Here is a 20564-nt window from a genome sequence, read left to right on the forward strand (position 1 = left end):
ATGTAACCCTTTCCCATGGAAAGACCCTATAAAACTAACCCACACACTATCCTCCGATAGCAGTCTGTTTCTTTTCCTTTCTCAGCACTGGCTCCCTTGTGCATGAGCCAAAACAAACTTTCTCTTTGCTGCTATGTATGGTGATTGCTCTTGATTTCTATCCTGGGTGATTACAAGAACCCATGGCATTGGTAACAGCCACTCATGGTACGGAGTAGCATACCATGCTGAGATCTGTTAGTAAAGGTAAAAGCTACCCCAAGGTGTTGGCTCACTGGAAGCATAAGGAAATGCAAACTAATAAGAAAAGGCGATATATTCAGCCCCTTGGTTATTATCTGTAATAGATAAAATAAAATTAAAAGAGAGTGCTGGGTCAGACCAAGCTCAGATTTCAGTGAGTCTGCGCTCTAGCCACTAACTGCAAAGCCACCCACCAATGGCAAAATCATGCTGAGATTAGACAATATCACTAAGAACTCTGGTAACCAAGAAGGCAGTTCATGTGGGGTGGAAGGCAAACCATGAAACGATTGAAACCACAGGGTATAGTGTGAAGAATTTATTTCATTTTGTAGATCAGTATCATAAACTTCCTGAAGAACCTTTATTCAAATGGGTTGTGTGAGTAACTAAGTGAGTGACAGTGTCTTAGGTTTGGAACACTGCAGAGTATTCAAAATGCTAGCATTCCTGTTTGGGTTGATGCAGGATCCACAGCTCTCTATGGAGCAATCGCAGATGTTTCAGGTGGTCCAGACACATAGGAGGTTATTCCTGAGAGAACATCCAGCCCGGTGGACTGGACAAAAGCCACACTAAGGTCTGTTTACCCTGAGAAGGGGGACTGTTCCTCTCCCCTTATAAATGCCAAGTAGAATACCCCTGATGAAGCAGCTGATGTGCTTCATATGCAAACCACAGAGGACTGGCTTGACAATCATCGGGGTATGTGTCTGCTGAATATGCCTGTTACCCAGGTCATGGTAAACGCTGTGATTAAGGGGGCTCCTTTTGGCTGGACGCAGTGGCTCACACCTGTAATCTCTGCACTTTGGGAGGCCGAGGTGGGCGGACTACCTGAGGTCAGGAGTTTGAGACCAGCCTGGCCAACTTGATGAAACCCCGTCTCTACTAAATATACAAAAAATTAGTCAGGCATGGTGGCGGGTGCCCGTAATCCCAGCTACTCGGAAGGCTGAGGCAGAAGAATCACTTGAACCCGGGAGGTGGAGGTTGCAGTGAGTCGAGGTTGTGCCACTGCACTCTAGCCTGGGTGACAGAGCAAGACTCTGTTCAAAAACAAAAAAAAAAAAAAAAAAAAAAGAAAGAAAGAAAGAAAGAAAAGGAAAGAAAAGAAAAGAAAGGAGAATAAAACAAATATTGATACACAAACAAACAAACAAAAAATCAGGGGCAAAGCTTAAGACCTTCACAGATCTTAGCCAGTCCTTGGTCTGGAGGCCCTGTTTCATGTCATGTGAATGATCCACATGTACCCATATCCCTTGGTAAGTATGATTCATATGCTAATTGGCTGACAACCCTGGCAGATACTGCTTTTCAGAGCAAGGGCCTTCCCTTTGCTTTCATGTAGTTTTGGAATAAACGACAAGTGAGGAGGCAGGGAAGGGGGACACCTCTCCAAAAGAGGCAACCTTTAATATGAACATTCCACTCCTTTTTACCACATCAAGAAGTGGAAAGACATCTTGAGCAAAGCCTTCTGGAAATACTGAGAGTCATTACACAAGGAGCTAGAAATATTTCACTTAAGGAAAAAGAAGGTATCATACTTGAACACTGGGTACTTTTATTCAATTTATTTTGAAACTTGGACAGCACACAGTGTAATATACACATTTACATATAGACAGCTGTTGTTTATTTATTAAAGTTTTACTAGTACAAAACAAATTTCTTTCTTTCTTTCTTTCTTTTTTTTGAGACAGTCTCGCTCTGTTGCCAGGCCGGAGTGCAGTGGCGTGATCTCGGCTCACTGCAACCTCCGCCTCCCGGGTTCAAGTGATTCTCCTGCCTCAGACTCCCAAGTAGCTTGGATCACAGACACCTGCCACCATGCCCAGCTAATTTTTGTATTTTTAGTAGAGGCAGGGTTTCACCATGTTTGCCAGGATGGTCTTGATCTCCTGACCTCATGATCTGCCTGCCTTGGCCTCCCAAAGTGCTGGGATTACAGGTGTGAGCCACTGCGCCTGGCCACCAAACAAATTTCTAAATAGAGTATACAAATAAATGCAGAAAATGGTACTCCTCGATTCATTGTTATATCAGATAGTATGTGTAAAGTCAGTCTACACAAATGCTTATTAGCATAGAGCCTGGCACCTGGTAAGGCCTCAATAACTCTTGGCACAAGGATGGGGGGAGCAGAAAGAGGAAAGAAATGCACCCCCCAAAACACAATTGCTGTAGGCCTCGCTTAGCTGCACGGAATGACAGCTCCCAAGGGCTGAAAAGCCTTTCTTCTGGAAGCTCCACCTATAACCTTCCCACCTCATTTTCCACCTGCCTCGCAGTGCCATGCTCTTAGCAGAGCCTCTGCCCGACATTCTTTGCTATCTCACCTTCCTTGATTCCTTTGTTCTTTCTCCCTGAAGGCCTTTCTACAATCCATAAGCTGCACATTGTGACCAAGTCCACAATGACTCAGACTGTGTTGAGGGTTTAAAAGCTCCTTTGCTGCTCACAGATGGGGCGAAATAATTAGCAACTATGCCTCAGTTTTTACATCTGTAAAATGCAAACATGCTCCCATTTTGGGGGTGATTCAAATAACTCTAAAAGCATCAGGACTGTTCCAGATGGAAAGATGAAGCCTGAAGGTGACACACTTTTTAGTGATGTCTTTAAAAACCTAGGGTTATGAAGAACATGGGTGGGTGACTACAGCTTCTTAACAGTATCTGAACTCTACAACTAGGGCTTAGGAGAGGGATCTGAAGTTTTTAAGACATAGTTTTGGAGCAACTGAAAGATAGTTGGGAATTAAACATATGAGACCTATCTCAACAGCAGTTATAAAAGGGAAAAATAAGTTGTAAATAAGTTCAACTTATTTCAATTAAGATTACATAAATTCATTGAAATAATTTACAATGAATTCATAAAGAAAAAGTAGGTATGTTGAGAATACATCTATACTGGTTTCTAGGATGTCCAGAAGGATAATAATACACTGTAACACAAATTGCCCAGTTGTATCTGCCAGAAATGGGCAAGCCAGGTGCTGACTCAAGTAGAAAGTTTCTTATGTCCTTATAGCAGACTGCAGGGATGTGGAACAAGGACTTCTGATTTCAAGCCCTATTTAGTAGGCTATATGTGGAGGTAACAGTGTGGTGCATTCTCCTCTCTCACCCAGCATTTGGAAAGCGGGCAAAGTAGATACTTCCCTAAGCATTAGACTAGTAAAATCAGCAAACACCCATCAAAACAAAGATATGCAAACTCATTTTAATGGGAAAGAACGGCTCCTGGGTTGAAGCAGGCTTGCTGGAAGATATTAGCATGTTTAAGGAAAACTTGTGTCCATCAGCAGAGCAAGCTCCATGCAAAACTGGCACAGATGCTTACTTTGAAATATTCATCTAAGCCCTGTCCTATGGAAAGGGTGAAGCCAGTGGTGGGGGGTCAGATATTTCCCCACTGTGAAGATGAATTCTGTCCATCTAATACTCCCTTGTTCCATGGTTGCCAAGCACCCTTTAGGCTAGAGTTTGGCTTCCCAAATCAATCTGTCTACAAATATTGGAGCATGAGGATTTTTGCCTAAATAATATTTTTCCTTTCTTTTTTTTTTTTTTCTTTTTTTTTTGGAGACAGGGTCTTGCCCTGTTGCCCAGGCTGGAGTGCAGTGGTACAGTCATAGCTCACTTCAGCCTTGAACTACTTAGCTCAAGAGATCCTGCCACCTCAGCCTCCCGAGTAGCTGGAACTACAGGTACGTGCCACCACACCCAGCTAATTTTTGTTTTTTTTTAATTTTCTAGACAAGGCCTTGCTGCATTGCCTAGGCTGAAGCGATCGCCTGCCTCACCCTCCCAAAGTGCTGGGATTACAGGTGTGAACCACCATGCCTGGCACTGTATTTCTTAATATAAATAAATTAGCAATATGTGTGTGTCTGCACGTGTGTGTGTCTGCAAGTGTGTGTTTGCATGTGTGTGTGCGTACAGGTTTAATGAGCCTGGTGAATAGGAATCCTTCCTTTCTTGTCGTGCTGAGAGAGAGTTTCTCTGGATCTGCTGGATGTTGCATTGTGGTGAATTCACCCCGGTAACTGAAGCTCTCCTTCAGACCCCACCACAACTTGGCGGCCTCCATTCAGGTTCCTAACATTGACCCACATCCCAGAACAGGCCACCTGAACCTATTATGAAGGGACCTGCAAGCCTTGTGGCACATTTCTACTGAATCCTTCCCTTCGCTGGAAGATCACATGTGAGTGAGTCATTCACTATTTTTCTTTGGTACATGGTTTCATTTTGCAGCCCACAAGGATGACAAATTTAAACCACTGGTCTGCAGATTGCAAAGGGTGTGACTGGGCCCCACCCAAACACTAAAGGCTTTCAAAACTGTCTATGAAATAGGAAAATGAGAGTAATTCTCTTTTTTTCCTTCTTTTTTTCTTGGAACTTAGATCCTTCTAAAAGTAAAGGAAGTTTTATTGCAGTGACGGGGTTTGAGTCAGGAGAAATAACATTTTAAACGTGTATTCAAAGGCAAGATGTAGAAGCTAAACGAATGAAAACAAATTTGGAGGCCTGCCTGCTAGGCCATCTTAAATAAGAATCGATTCCAGCCTAGCACCCAGCTAGTAACTTACGGACAGTCTTTTGTCCATATTTTGGCCAGTTATTCACAGCACTGTTGAGGGCAATAATAATCCTTTCAATCCACAAGTAATTCAAAAACATGTATCTTAGGCCTGGTGCAGTGGCTCACACCTGTAAACCCAGCACTTTGGGAGGTTGAGGTGGGCAGATCACCTGAGGTCAGGAGTTTGAGACCAGCCTAGCCAACATGAGGAAACCCCGTCTCTACTAAAAATACAAAAATTAGCTGGGTGTGGTGGCACGTGCCTGTAATCCCAGCTACCTGGGAGTCTGAGGCAGGAGAATCGCTGGAACCTGGAGGCAGAGGCTGCAGTGAGCCGAGATCACGCCACTGCACTCCAGCCTGGGTGACAGAGGTAGACTCCGTCTCAAAAAAAAAATAAAAAATGTATTTTACATATAATTTAAAACATCCCACGCCTTCTCTGCCCTTCCCACATCATGCCAAAGCCAGTTTTTACTCCAATGATTGCTTTGTCTAAAAGGCAGGGGAAGGAGGGAGGGAACACTTATTAAACACTCCTCCATGTTATCTTATCTACTCAATAACCTCTGGGACAATGACTATTATTTCCACTTAACAAGTTAAAAACTGAGAAAAGTTGTGTAATTTGCCTGAAGTTAGCATGAGGCCAGACTGGGATAAAACACCTAGTTTACCTGATTTGAAAGCCACTAGATACTACAGTAGTGAAAACTGGTTGTGGTGAGTTCTATCTTGTCTTAAGAGGTAGGGCTAAATATCTACATTTTATAACAATAAGGAAAGTCACAGTGGCCTCAATGATTGCTGGGAAAGCTGATTGGGTCCCACATGTTGATAGTTTAATCCTTGCTTTGTTGTATGGCCTTAGTTCCCAGGCTCAAGCTTCGAATAGTGCATAAATCAAAGAATATTCTAATAAGCTTTATAAATGTGCAGCTTCCCTACCTTGCTTTTCTGGGCACCATCATCAACTTGCTTCAGATATAATGAAGTACCCAATATAGTGCTTTAGATTTTCCTAAGTAATTTTTTTTTTTAATTTTTATTTTCTGAGTGACCCCTAGTGCCACCTGTGGACTAGAGACCTTTGGAATTTCAGTTGGCTGGTTTTTTGTTGGTGGAGGGTTTTTTTGTTTTTTGTTTTTTAACTTTTCTTTTGAGATGGGGTCTCACTATGTTGCTCAGGCTGGGCCTGAACTCTTGGGCTCAAGTGGTCAGCCTACCTCCACCTCCCAAAGTGCTAGGATTACAGGCATGAGCCACTGCACCTGACCTTCTGCCTTTTAATTGCAGACAAACTATTTGGATTTCCCTCCCCTCAGTCCAGTGACCTGAGAAACAAGAAGCTGATGTGGTAGTAATGCTGATTATTTCTATCATGGGACTTACAGGACAGTTTTACTGATGTTTCATGTTCATTTACCTACTCATTCAACACACATTATCTGAACGCCTGCCCCATGTCAGGTACCATTTGATTTACTAAACGGCACACTTTCCTTTCTGCCTGTATACCTTTCATGACAGTATATGATCCCCTATGCCTTGTAGGTTTAAGAGTAACCTGCCATTTAAAAAAATCCTGGAAGCTACGGAGATGACGTGGTTGAACTTCCTGCCGTAAGGACTCTACGACCTTTCTCAATGGTCCTTTCCCAGCTTCCAGTCATCCTCTCTCTGGCCCTGGGCTCACTCCTCCTCAGGTAGGCTTTGCCACTGCTAAGCAGCTGTAACCATCAGGAGAGCTGGCCTTATATTCCTTGTTCCATCCTCTAGAGCCAGAAGGACTTTATTTTAAAATAAGTAATTATTGAGCTAGTTGTACTGAATGCTTATGTGTTTTGTCACTATTATATCATTTTGCCATATTATTTTCCAGTGGACTGGACATGATAATTTAAGTTTTAGAGAAGTTAAGCATAGTACCCCAGGTCACTCAGTAATAGGTGATAAGAGCTATGTTTTCATAGGTCTGCCTGTCTTTAGAGACCTTTATATTATACCATGCTGAATACATGCTATAATATATACTTGCATATACTATATAGTATGTGTATACGTGTATAATTATATAAATATTATATATGTGTATATATGTATATATTTACATAATATGCATAATATATACAAAGTGTATATATATAAAGAGTACGTATATATGCGTATAATTAGGTGAAAAGGCAGATGACAATTCTAGAGGCTTTTAGAATAATGACAGAATAAAAACTTATATTGTTACATTTCTTGCTGAGCTAAAACTTTCTCATTCTTCATATCTTTTAACAAGCTGGATGCAAAAAACAAAACAACAACAAAAACCTTCCTCTTCCAGACTTATCTGATGGAAACTGGACCACACTTTGATGGGCAGACAGATGGCCCCGGTCAAACATGTTTAGTACAAGGCTGGTGGCCATTTCAAGAAAGCAGCGCATTTCTAATCCCCACACGCTCTAATTCAGCCATACGGCCTTTCTGGTGGGAGAACAACGCAGCATGGCTCTGTAATATGTCTCTTTGGGCAGACACATGGTCAGAGTTTTGCCATCTCCAGCTAAAAGGGACATAAAGATTCCACCCAAGCACATTCTGTGGCCCTCCCCTAAAACAGGGCCCAGCATCCTGTGTTTAGGTAGGGAGGTCATGGCTGATCCAACCACAATAGCAAAGTTCCCAAAGTACAGCCTGCTTCAGAGACTACCGATGCATCATGACTTTGGGGTATCTGAATCCAGTGTCGAAACAGGTTAGATATAATGACCCCATCTGGTTATGTTTATTTTAGCACCAGCAATATTAAGACTATCCAGTATATACCAGTAGAGAGAGAAAGGAATGCCAAAAATAGCTCTTCTAGCTTTTGCTACAAACTGAAAACTTTATGGGCTTTCATTCAAAGCCTCAGATGGAGTTGGCACAGCTGCAACATGTTTTTTCCAGCCCTGGATGGCAGTTGCTTATGCTTTTGGAGGCAGCGACCCTCCAGGCTTAAAGGCACAACCCTTCTTTTGATCACTCAGGGTTGATTTTCCCTGTTTCAGATCAAAATGTGAAGTAAACCATACATGAGAGAGTAATTCTAAGGCTACAATATAAGCATGCAAAGGAAATGGGAGTAGAAATAGAGGGGAAATTCTTGCCCCCCAGAAAGAGTGCATTTCTGCCAGATTGGATTGTTAGGGTAGAAAAGACTTTAGAGCGCATCAGACCCACCCCTCCACTTTATAGCTAGGAAACAGGCCTATCTACAGGCGAGTGATGGGTTTGCCTTCTGGGCAGTGTGCTTGGTAATAACATGTTAGGTTCTGTCAGCTGACCCAAGGTCTGGAAGGTGCTGGCACTGTGGGCAACACAAGCTCACCCTAGGATGGGTGATCTATGCCACCCTTCTGATGAGAAAAAAAGGAAAAGTACAGGTCTAACTACGGTGCAGCCAACTTCCTGGCCTAGTTGCTAATTTTGCATCATGGGCCATTCAGATAAATGGAAACTTCTCCTTCAATGACCACCCCATCCTTCCTCCATAACAAAGTGGTTGGATCCCTGGAGCACAACCACCTGGGTTTATAATCCTCCTAAAGGTACTTTCTAACTGGGTGATTTGGGCCAAGGTATAGTCTTTTGTGCCTCAGTTTCCTCATGGGTAACAAAGAGTTAATAACAATAGTTCCTTTATAAGACAACTGCAAAAATTAATCAAGTTATTACATCATGTAAGTACTTAGAATGGTGCAGACATTGTGTACTCAACAGATGTTAGCTATTCTTCTATTACTGTTCTCTCCAAGTAATCTTTATCACATCTACAGTATTCTAGCATTACCTGTTTAGTGAGCTGTTTAAGGTGGGGTTACCAAATCTACCCACATGAAAAACATCTGTGGCGTATAGAGTTCAGGCTTTCACATTTACCAACAAGTCAAACTAGATTCCTTTGTGGTTCTTTTGGTCACCAAGTCCATAAGGTCCTCTGTGTGTGTCTGTCCTCTGACAAAAGCATTATCCAGTTGTATGAATTCTAAGGCAGCATCTTCCCTCTCCAAATTCTCATCCTGGGCCTCTACTTTCCTCTTTCTAAATTTTAGCAGTGCCTTGCACATAGCGGGCCTGCAAGAAATGCCTGCTGATTAATTGAACTGGCTGCCCCCGAAGCCATAGGACTGGCATTAATTGCTATGGCTCCTTGGGCTTCCTGAAGCCCTCATTGCTAGGAAGGGCCCTCTCCTGCCTTCCTCAGCCCCCCTCTCCTCCTCTCACTTTCTTTCTGAGACCCATGGTATTCTCTAACCAACCATTAGCATAGTATCGAACTCCAGTCACACTGCGGTTTATTTTCCATCCACAATTGATTTTAGACTAGGGTTTTAGATAAGCCTCAAAAGCATTATTCTGGCTAAATGAAGCCAAACAAAGTATTCATATGAAACGCTAGAACAAACAAAGCTAATATATAGTGCTAGAAAGTGCAAAAGTGGTTGTCTGGGGCCAGTGACTGGGGGCACTGGTGAGGCAGAAGGGATACTAACTGTAGAGGAGCATGAGGCAACATCAAGGGGTGATGAAAATGTTCCTTACCTTGATTGGGGTAGTGTACCCAGATATATACATCTGCCAACACTCACTGAACTCCACTCATACCCATTAGAATGGCTACTACTCAAAACAGAACAACAGAAAACAACAAATGTTGGTGAAGATATGGAGAAACTTGAACCCTTCTACACTGCTGGTAAGAAAGTAAAATGGTACAGCCACCGTAAAAACAGTATGGTGGTTCCTCAACAAATTAAAAATAGAATTACCATATGGTCCAACAATTCCACTTCTAGGTATACATATACCCAAAAGAACAGGAAGCAGGAACTCGAAGAAATGTTTGCACATCCATGTTCACAGCAGCATTACTCACAATAGCCAAAAGTGGAAGCAAAACAAGTGTCCCTCAACAGATAAATGGATAAACACAATGTGGTGTGTGTGTGTGTGTGTGTGTATACACATATATACAGTGGAATATATACAGTGGAATATTATTCAACCTTACAGAGGAAGGAAATTCTGCCACATGCTATAACACTGATGAACCTAAGGACACTACGCTAAGTGAAATAAGCCAGTCACAAAAGGATGAATACTACATGAATCCACTTATATGTACTCAAAGTAGTCAAATTCATAGAGACAGAAAGCAGAACGATAATGCTGGAGGAAAGGGAAGAGGGAGTTACAGCTAAATAGTACAGAGTTTCAGTTTTACAAGATGAAAAGAGTTCTGTGAATGGATGGTGGTGATGCTTGCAAAACAATGTGAATATACTTAATGTCACTGAACTGTTACATTTAAGAATGTTTAAGATGGTAAAATTTCATGTGTATTTATTTCACTACAATTTTTAAAAGTTGATTTTAAATGTTAACTCCTTAAAAGAAACGATGGCTCATCAAACTAACCACTTAAGATGGGTGCATTTTATGGTGGTATAAAACCTAAGTAAGAGGTCAAGTTCTCAACCTAAGTAAGAGGCTCACAGTGGCCTCTCAGGGAAGCACGCTGCTGTTATCCATCACTTAGCAACGCCCACTCTAAGGCAAAATCCAAACCAGTGGAATCCATGTGGCTTCTGCACAGCATCATGAGTAAAATCCTCTCCTCAAGTATAACTGTTATTTAAAGAGAAAATGTGTCAAGCATGGTTAGGGTTATATCATGTTTCCTGATCTGTTCTCAGAGTTATTTTAGAATCAAAGTCCCTCGAGGAAACATGAAAGATCGCTTAATTTCATGTTCATCTTTCAGAAACACCATTGGTAAACTATTACAGGCGAGTGTGAAACTAATACAGAAATCCCAACTGGTTGATCACACAGGAACCCCAAGACGTTCATCACAAACTATTGGCATTGATCTCCAGTTCTTGTCTGTTCTATCACCAGGGATTCTCATCTGCACTTAGGCCCCTTCAGTCTCTTCTTATGGGTCACAAACTACAGGCCTCCATTTCCCAAGACCAAATTCCAAGGTTGGCCAGTAACGATGGTATCTTTTGTTGTCTTAGCAATCATAATTCTTAGAGATAAAAGAAGAGGACCACGTCAGAAAAAAACTAAGGTCAGGTGCGGTGGCTCACGTCTGTAATCCCAGCACTTTGGGAGGCCGAGGCGGGCAGATCACAAGGTCAGGAGTTCGAGACCAGCCTGACCAACGTGGCGAAACCCCATCTCCACTAAAAATATAAAAATTAGCCAGGCGTGGTGGCGCACGCCTGTAATCCCAGCTACTCAGGAGGCTGAGACAGGAGAATTGCTTGAACCCGGGAGGCGGAGGTTGCAGTGAGACGAGATCACGCCAAAGCACTCCAGCCTGGGCAACAGAGCGAGACTCCATCTCAAAAAAAAAAAAAAAGTATTATGTCCTGTGGTCACTGAAGTATTTAAAAATTAAAAATAATATCAGTTTGTCATTTAAAAAAAGAAAATGAATAAATTAAAGTACAGGAGGGAAGCGATTTGCAGTGAGTCAGTGATAAAGCTAGACCATTTTCCTTGTTGGGTTCTATTTGCCTGGAATATAGGCATTATGCAGCCCAGAACTTTCTTTCTGGCTCTAAAAACACAACATCACCACCTCTATTTGCCCACATGGGGAAAAAACAAAAAGCCCTCTCTTTCCAGATGAACCAGAAAAGCAGCTTTGTTTCCTACACAGATTTCAACTGGCTCCACCTCGGAGATCTGGAACTGAGCAGAGAGTAAGCACTGCTCTCTTCAAAGTCTCACTTTGTTCTGGGGCCTCCCGCGCCCCGAAGTCATCAAGTTCCAGCTCTGTGGGCAACTCCTCCTCCCCTTGGATCAGCCACTCCCTCTCTGGGCCAGGGCAGGGTTCTGTCCCCACATCTTTCCAAAATTCAAGCTGATTCCGGCAGAAGAGCACAAAAACAGAACTGTAAAATTCTTCCACAATGGATTTCTGATTCACGTGAGGAACTTACTATTTCTGATGCAGCAGCCGCTCCCAGTTTCTCATTCAAGATTCTCGTGAAGGCACAGGGAAGAAAAGGGAGAAACTCATGACAAAATGGAAAAGACTAGGATGGTCATGAGATAATGTTAGAAGCTGAGAGGAAGTGAAACGGACTTACGGCAGATGGAGCTGGATGAAGAGTATGTGAGTGTGAGTGAGTATGAGTGTGTGTGAGTGTGTGTCAGTGAGTGTGTGTGTTTATGAGACAATAGGGAGATGGGGTCTCCCTCTCTAGCAGCTCTGTCTGATGTGGGGATCTATTCAGAACACCCTACCCTGAGGTGAGGAGCTGTGAGGTAGGCCCATAGCTGGCTTACCTCATCCAAAGCAGGCCAAGAGGTGTTGGGGCGCGAATCATGGTGGCAGAGTAGATTCAAGGAGACATGATCAGTGAGAAGCACCCTAGCAGAAATCCATGCTAGGAGTTATATTTTTAATATACATAAATACATATTTATTTATTTATTTTTGTCCAGACAACCAGGCATTTGTGATAGAAAAAGAAGCAGAGAAGAAGAAAGGGAAAACCAGCTAGAAACTGGGAATTAGACCAGGCCCATTACAATCCCTCCTCTGCTGTGAAGCTGATGCTAACACAAAAAGGTGCACGTGGTGGCACTAAAGTGTTCTGTTCACCATGTCTTTTTTTTTTTTTTCCCCTAGACGGGGTCTCACTCTGTCACCCAGGCTGGAGTGCAGTGGCACTATCATAGCTCAGTGCAGCCTCCAGCTTTTGGGGTCCAGTGATTCTCCACCTCAGCCTCCCAAGTAGCTGTTGCTACAGGCATGAGCCATCTCGCCTGGCTCCTCACCCTCTTTTAACAGACTGTCTCTATACCCCAATATGGTGCCACCAGCTGCATGTTTCTGAGCAACTGAAAGTGGCTAGAGAGACTGAGAAACTAAATTTTAAATTTTGTTTCATTTTAATTATATTTAAATTTTGAAATTGATGCAGTATGAAATATTTCCCCATTACACACAGCTTTATTGCTCTGGTAGGGCTACATTTTTCAACCATTGTATGTGTAGGGCACATGTCAAGCATGTGGCATCTTTTCTAGTATTACACGTAATCACTAATCTAGTTGGTGCCAACAGATTTATTCACCTTGATATTTTTCTAGGCACTGATGCAACACTTTAATGTATTTATTTGAAGAAGTTTTACAGACAGCACAAGTTCGAGTTATTTTAACATAATTAAATTATTTTCTAGTTAAAAAGTAGCTATGGACACATTTTAAGTTTTTTTTTTTAATTTTTTTTTGAGACAGCGTCTTGCTCTGTCACAGACGGGGTCTCACCATGTTGTCCAGGCTGGTCTTGAACTCCTGGGCTCAAGCGATCCTACCACCTCAGACTCCCAAAGTGCTGGGATTACAGGCATGAGCCACTGCACCCAGCTACGTTTTAAGATTTAAAACAAAGGCACATTACTGATGTACAATTGAGTGGAGTGGCAGAAGCATCACGGCTGGCACAGTAAAGAACAAGAGATGGAATTGACAAGAGAGTTCGTGAATTTACTTAACTTGGAAAGATGCAGTTTTAAAAGCGAGAGCGTTTTCACTTCGAAGTCAAATTCTTTTAAAAAACATGAATCAGTTTTTTCAATGTGGATGCAAATATTAAAGGAAAATTATTTTAGGTACTTGATTTAGTTATTGGAAAAATTTTTGAAGTATGTTTGAAATAATTTGAGCATGTAAATTGATGTGAAAACTGAACATTTCATGAAATCTAAATACAGACATTTGATGAAAAATTTGCATTCAGATTTGGATGTGCTATCTGTTTAAAACACACATCAGACTGCTACAACACAGCACGAAAAGAAGCCTATAAAATATCTCATTAATAATGTTTATATTGATTACATGTTGAAATAATATTACTTTGGGTATATTGGGTAAAATATATCTATATTATTAAGTTAATTTTGCCTGTTTCTTTACTTTTTTGAATGTAATTACTAGACAATTCAAACTTGCATTTGTGGCTTACTTTATATTTATTTATTTTTAAATTAATTAATTAATTTATTTATTTAATAGAGACGAGGTGTCACTATGTTGCCCAGGCTGGCCTTGAACTCCTGAGCTCAAGCTATCCTCCCACCTTGGCCTCCCAAAGTGGTTCACCAGTGTGAGCCACCACACTCAGCCTCACTTTGTATTTCTACTGCATAGCAAACTCTACACATATTTTATCTTATTTGATAATAATTGTTATAGCTAATGTTGATTGAACATTTATTATGGCCAGATACTGTTCTGAACACTTTACATGAATGGTCAGACTATCTCTTTAAATCACGCACACAAAAACTTGTTTATTTATCTTCTCAGTGCCTTCATTTCCCCATTTGCTAAAAAATAAAAAGAAAAACATAATATGCACCTATGTCAAAATGCTAGAAAACAAAGGAAAAAAACAAAGCCCCAGAATACTTAAAAGAAGAGTCTATCTCTGAAAATAATCCACTTAATTATTCAGAAGAAGCACTTAGGAAACTATTAGGTATCCTCAGTGTTTGGCAGAAAAACATAGCATTCTAAACAGGGAAGAAGACTGGCTGGCAATAAAACATCAATAAATCCTTTGAGACTACAGATTTTGGCTTAAATATTCCATACTCATCACATCAAGGGCAAGATTCATTTTCTATGACCATCCTTCTCCTCCCTCTCTCTATTTAATCAAGTGTCAAGAGATTTTAGATTTTTAAACCACATGTGTATTCAAAAACGACTTACCAACTCATATTTAAATATCACCCTTTTCACTACTGTTTGGTTTCAATGAAATTGTTTTTTCATAAAAATGGAATCCTTCCTAAAAGAAATGAAGACTAACTGCAGAGGTCATAGAAAATGTAATACTAATACCTCAAAAAATCACAAAAAAAGATAAAACAGGCCGGGCGCGGTGGCTCATGCCTGTAATCCCAGCACTTTGGAAGGCCGAGGCGGGTGGATCACGAGGTCAGGAAATCGAGACCATCCTGGCTAACACGGTGAAACCCCGTCTCTACTAACAATACAAAAAATTAGCCGGGCATGGTGGCAGGCGCCTGTAGTCCCAGCTACTCGGGAGGCTGAGGCAGGAGAATGGCGTGAACCCAGGAGGCGGAGCTGCAGTGAGCCGAGATCACACCACTGCACTCCAGCCTGGGCAACAGAGCCAGACTCCGTCTCAAAAAAAAGATAAAACAAAATACGAATTGTCTTTTTAATATTAATCTTTATTTAATTTTAAATTTTAAAGATAATATATGTATACGCCAAAAAATTATTTTTTGGTTTTGTTTTAGCAGCCTCAGGATCTTATGGCAGTAACAATGAAGTATGCATCCTGGACAGTCAGTGCTGGTTTTATTTATCACTATTAACCTCTCCTCCCCTCTAGCTGTTATTATTATTGTTATTATTAAAGTAACCTGTGTGATCTGATAAACTTGTTTTCCAAACCCTGCAGAATCTAGGTAGAGGTAGAATTTTTCACTGCAGTGTTGAAAATAATGAATCTTTCCACGCTTACAAATACAAATGATTAACTTTCATAGAATTTTAGAGACTGTAAAGCCTTTAGCAATCATCTATTTCACCCTTTCGTTTTATTTTGTAGATTATTAAATCAACTTTAAACACTGTAAAGGACATTTTTTAAAGTAATGTAAACTTACCATCTACTTTCTGTTTATTCCAGTGTTTCAGCACAGTTGTAATCACAGTATGTATATAATTTTGTGTTCTACTCTTCTACTTTTCTATATTTTATACAATCACCATATTTATTATTTTACTATTTTACTATAGTCTTCCATCAAACTGATATAATTTACTCAATGTCCCTACTATTGGTTGTTCAGATTTTTTATCTCAGAATTATAATCTTTTTTTTTTTTTTTTTTTGAGACAGAGTCTCTCTCTGTTGCTGGAGTGCAGTGGTGCTATCTTGGCTCACTGAAACCTCCGCCTCCCGTGTTCAAGCGATTCTCTTGACCCAGCCTCCTGAGTAGCTGGGATTACAGGCATGCGTCACCATACCCAACTAATTTTTAGAATACTTTTAGTAGAAATGGAGTTTCACCATGTTGGCAAGACGGGTCTTGAACTACTGACTTCAGGTGATCTGCCCGGCTCAGCCTCCCAAAGTGCTGGGATTACAGGCATGAGCCACTGTGCCTGGCCTATAATCTTTACAATTAGCTTTGTAGATACTTACTTCTGTTGGCTTATTCCTTGTGATATCTGATAATTATGAACATTTCTAGTTGTCCTCCAAATTTATAAGGATATCCAAAGCCCAACCACCCATAAGTTAGCTTGCTTGCTCAATTTATTTATTCTTAATTTAATATTTAGGCGTAAAATTGAACCTTATTATTATTAACTTGCCTTATCATTTTTATTTTTTTAAGAAACAGGGTCTCACTCTGTCACCCAAGCTGGAGTGCAGTAGCACAGTCATAGCTCACTGCAGCCTGGAACTTCTGGGCTCAAACAATCCTCCCATCTCGGCCTGTTGAGTAGCTGGGACTACAGGCATGTGCCACCACTTCCGGCTAATTTTCAAAATTTTTTTGCATAGGTAGAGTCTCCCTATGTTACCCAGCAGGCTGGTCTCAAGCTTCTGGCCTCAGCCAATCCTCCTGCCTCAGCCTCCCAAAGTGCTGGGCTTATAGGCGTAAGCCTCTGTGCTTGGTCTCCTTTTAACCTTAGTAGTAGGGGTCAGGTACGGTAGCTCACGCCTGTAGTCGCAGCACTTTGGGAAGCCAAGATGGGCAGATCACTTGAGGCCAGGAGTTCAAGACCAGCCTGGCGAACATGGTGAAACCCTGTCTCTACAAAAAACACAAAAATTACCCGGGCATGGTGGTGCACGCCTGTAATCCCAGCTATGCCGGATGCTGACGCACAAGAATTGCTTGAACCCAGGAGGCAGAGGTTGCAAATATTTGTTTTCATATTTACTACACTGGGATAGAGATGAAAAAGAGTAAGGCACAATATTGGGTACACTCTCCTGTACTGCAGGTGGGGAGTATAAATTGGACAGTACTTTTTTTTTTGAGACAAAGTCTCATTCAGCCACCCAGGCTGGAGTGCAGTGGCACGATCTTGGCTCACTGCAACCTCCATCCCCCGGGTTCAGGCGATTCTCCTGCCTCAGCCTCCCAAGTAGCTGGGACTATAGGCACACACCACTATGCCCAGCTAATTTTTGTATTTTTATTAATAGAGACCGATTTCACCATGTTGCCCAGGATGGTCTCAATCTCTCGACCTCGTGATCCACCCACCTTGGCCTCCCAAAGTGCTGGGATTACAGGCGTGAGCCACCTCGCCCGGCCCTGGACAGTACTTTTGGAGGGCAATTTGGCCATTAGTAAATTGTATGTACCACGCAACAAGAATTCTACTTCTTGGGATTTATCTTTAAAAATATAACAGAAAAGGCTGGGCATGGTGGCTCACACCTGTAACCCCAGAACTTTGGGAGGCCGAGGCAGGCGGATGAGGAGGTCAGGAGATCGAGACCATCTTGGCTAACATGGCGAAACCCTGTCTCTACTAAAAAAAAAAAAATACAAAAAATTAGGCGTGGTGATAGGTGCCTGTAGTCCCAGCTACTAGGGAGGTTGGGGCAGGAGAATGGCATCAACCCGGGAGGCAGAGCTTGCAGTGAGCCAAGATCATGCCACTGCACTCCAGCCTGGGCAACACAGCGAGACTCCATCTCAAAAAAAAAAAAAAAAAAAAAAAATATATATATATATATATATATATGTATATATAAAACAAAAATGGCTGGGCACAGTGGCTCACACCTGTAATCCCAGCATTTTGGGAGGCTGAGGCGGGCAGATCACCTGAGGTTAGGAGTTCAAGATTAGCCTGGCTAACATGGTGAAACCCCGTCTCTACTGAAAATACAAAAAAATTAGCCAGGCATGGTGGCACGTGCCTGTAGTCTCAGCTAGTTGGAAAGCTGAGGCAGAAGAATTGCTTGAAATTGGGAGGTGGAGGTTGTAGTGAGCCGAGATGGTTCACTGCACGCCAGCCTGGGGAACAGAGTGAGACTCTGTCTAAAAAAAATAATAATAATAATAATTAATTAATTAATTTAATAAGTAGTAGGAACACTGAATCTTTCTTTTTTTAAAACTTGTATTCTTTGTGAATTATTGGTGTGTATTTTTTGCCCATTTTTAGGATCTTGGTGCTTTACTGACATATACATTATGCATATATTATAAATTTTAATATTTTATACCAAAAATTAATTCTAAGTATGTTTCCAATTTAATATTCTTCTTTTAGTTTTGTATAGTCAAAATTTGGAAGAAAAAATTTAAATTATACCTGTCCATCTTTTCCTTTGTATTCCTCATTATTATATTTCAATAGTTAGAAAAGTCTCTTTTTCAGTGAAATGTTCGTAACTGTTGAGGTGGGTGATGAATAGTTACATGGCGGTTCATTTTGCTATTCTCTCACTTGGGCGTATATTGGAAAATGTTCATAATAAAAGCTTTTTTTAAATGCTAGTGAAGGGAAACAGTAGAAGTAGAGAAGGAACAAAGAAATCTCTGTAACTGGCTGTGATCAGTAATAAAAACTTTTTTAAAAAAGTATCTCTTCCTCATTGCTAGAAAAATGATCTTACTTTATTTCTACTAGTTTTTCTCCCACCCCTTTCAGTTTACAGTTGAGGAAAGGCACCCATGAGGTTAAAAAGTAACTAGCTGACTATGTGACTCATCTTCCCCTGCTACTAAACTTAGCCACCACCCTTTTTTTTTTAGGCACAGCAAAAACACCCCAAGGCAGGGCTATTTGGAAAGGGTTAGGATTCAATTAAAGAAAGCTGGGCTGGTAGCTTCCAAGTGACTGGTGTTTTATTCCTACAAACTTACACCAACCCTAACCCACAAGGTAAGGCCAGGGATATGCTGATAAACCTAATAGCCAGCTCTCCAAGGAAAGGACACCCTGATGTGTAGCCACTTTTTTGGTGTAAATCTTTGCACCCTGACCAATTTCAAGTTACTAATGTGATGTCACTCAACTTGGAGTTGGGAGTAGATGGTCAGTAGCACCCCATTACACATTAATACTAGTTTCACCACACAGATATAATAGACATAAATACCCTCGAGAGCATAGATAATGGTAAAAGGTAGGAAAAAGAATTAGGAAATGATGAATTGTTTTAAATACAAATTACTTATAAATATTCATATTTCAATATAACTTATTTACTCATTAGTTCATATAATTTAATTTTAAATCACGGCTGGCTATTTTTAACAATCAGCTTGCAAAACCTCTAAAAATTTAACAACTAGCTCTCAGGGGCTGATACAAGGACAATTCAGCACATCACTGGGAGATAGAAGAATAACAAAAGCAAGATTTATTTTTTCAATCATGGTAACATATATATAGCAAAATTTACCATTTTAACCATTAAAAAAATGTTTTTGAGATAGGGTCTCACCATGTTGCCCAGGCTGGAGTGCAGTGGTGTGATCTCAGCTCACTGCAGCCTTGACCTCCCTGGCTCAAGCTATCCTACTATTTGAGCCTCCCAAGTAGCTGGGACTACAGGTGCAGGCCACCATGCCTGGCTAATTTTTGTAGGGACAGGGTTTCACCATGTTGTCCAGGCTAGTCTTCAACTCCTGACCTCAAGTGATCTGCCAGCCTCGGCCTCCCAAAGTGCTGGGATTACAGGCGTGAGCCACTGTGCCTGGCCTATTTTAACCATTTTAAAGTGTACAATTCAGTGGCATTAAGAACATTTACAATGTCTTGCAACAATCACCACCATCTATTCCTAGATCTCTTCCATCATTCCAAACAGAAACTCCGAACACGTGAAACAGTAACTCCCCATTTCCCCCTCACCTTAGCCCTTGGTAACCTCTATTCCACTATCTGTCTCTATGAGTTTGACTATTCTAGGTATTTTATATAAGTGGAATCACGTAACATTTATCCTTCTGTGTCTGGATTATTTCACTTAGCATGTTTTCAAGGTTCGTCCATGCTGTACCATCTAATAGAATTTCATTCCTTTTAAAGTGAAACCAAAATTTCAAGACCAACATTTAGAGCCACCTTCGTATACAGACAATGAACCAGGCCTGGAGGGAAGATACACAGACCTCACTCTACCTTCTCACTTCCAAAGAACAAGCTCAGCCTAGAGTCATCAAAATACAGAAGGCTAGGTGAATCCCTCTGTGCAAAACACAGCCAGAGGGGAAGGCCCCAGGACAGCCTTAGGAGGGAGCATAAAAGAACCTGGAAAGGATAGGATGTGGTGGTACACATGATAAAATCCTATTATATCATCTTTTCAATAAACCCCGATCAGTATCATTTGTTCTAAAAGTGTGGTTTCCAGACCAACAGCATCACCATCACCTGGGACCTTGTTCAAAGTGCAATTCTTAGGCCCAACCCTAGATCTACAGAATCCTAAACTCTGGGGATGGGATCCAGCAGTTTGGGTTTTAAGAAGCCTCCAGGCCATGCATGGTAGCTTGTGCCTGTAATCTCAGCTACTGGGAGGCTGAGGTGGGAGAATCCCTGAGCGCAGGAGTTTGAGGCCAGTCTGGGTAACATACCAAGACCCCCATCTCTAAAAAATAAAAATAAATAAATAATCTTTGTAAAGT

The 20564-nt window shown here is 41.3% G+C and overlaps 1 protein-coding gene across 4 annotated transcripts in view; it reads right to left on the minus strand.

The window, feature by feature from the left end:
• The window catches only part of ANXA4 (annexin A4), a 187879-nt gene that overhangs the window by 51506 nt on the left and 115809 nt on the right, over nt 1-20564 (minus strand). Inside the window, exons 1-2 of one of the 4 annotated variants that reach the window (XM_063695829.1) lie at nt 12187-12266; nt 11838-11880 (exon numbers count right to left, since the gene is read on the minus strand). The exons of the other annotated variants lie outside the window; for them this stretch is intronic. The gene's annotated coding sequence lies outside the window, so the exon portion shown is untranslated. Of the gene's footprint in view, nt 1-11837; nt 11881-12186; nt 12267-20564 lie in introns of those variants that run through there. 4 annotated transcript variants of the gene reach the window in all.

The sequence above is a fragment of the Gorilla gorilla genome, chromosome 12 (genome assembly GCF_029281585.2).
Source record: "Gorilla gorilla gorilla isolate KB3781 chromosome 12, NHGRI_mGorGor1-v2.1_pri, whole genome shotgun sequence".
Classification (NCBI taxonomy): domain Eukaryota; kingdom Metazoa; phylum Chordata; class Mammalia; order Primates; family Hominidae; genus Gorilla; species Gorilla gorilla.